We start from the raw sequence: 315 nt of genomic DNA on the forward strand, positions 1-315 counted from the left end.
GAAGCCCAATTGGCGCGCTCTCAACGGCGTTGGAAAGTAGACATCCTGGGCTTTCCAGCAATATATAATAGTCCATAATTTTCCCGAGATTTGATGGCCCAAACCGGCGTTCCAAATCAGCTCAAAACTGCCCGGCGTTGAACGCCGGAACTGGCACAAGAATGGGAGTTAAACGCCCAAACTGGCACAAAAGCTGGTGTTTAACTCCAAGAGAAGTCGTCTCTACACGAAAATGCTTCAATGCTCAGCCCAAGCACACACCAAGTGGGCCCGGAAGTGGATTTTTATGTCATTTACTCATCTTTGTAAACCTTA

The sequence above is a fragment of the Arachis duranensis genome, chromosome 8 (genome assembly GCF_000817695.3).
Source record: "Arachis duranensis cultivar V14167 chromosome 8, aradu.V14167.gnm2.J7QH, whole genome shotgun sequence".
NCBI lineage: Eukaryota > Viridiplantae > Streptophyta > Magnoliopsida > Fabales > Fabaceae > Arachis > Arachis duranensis.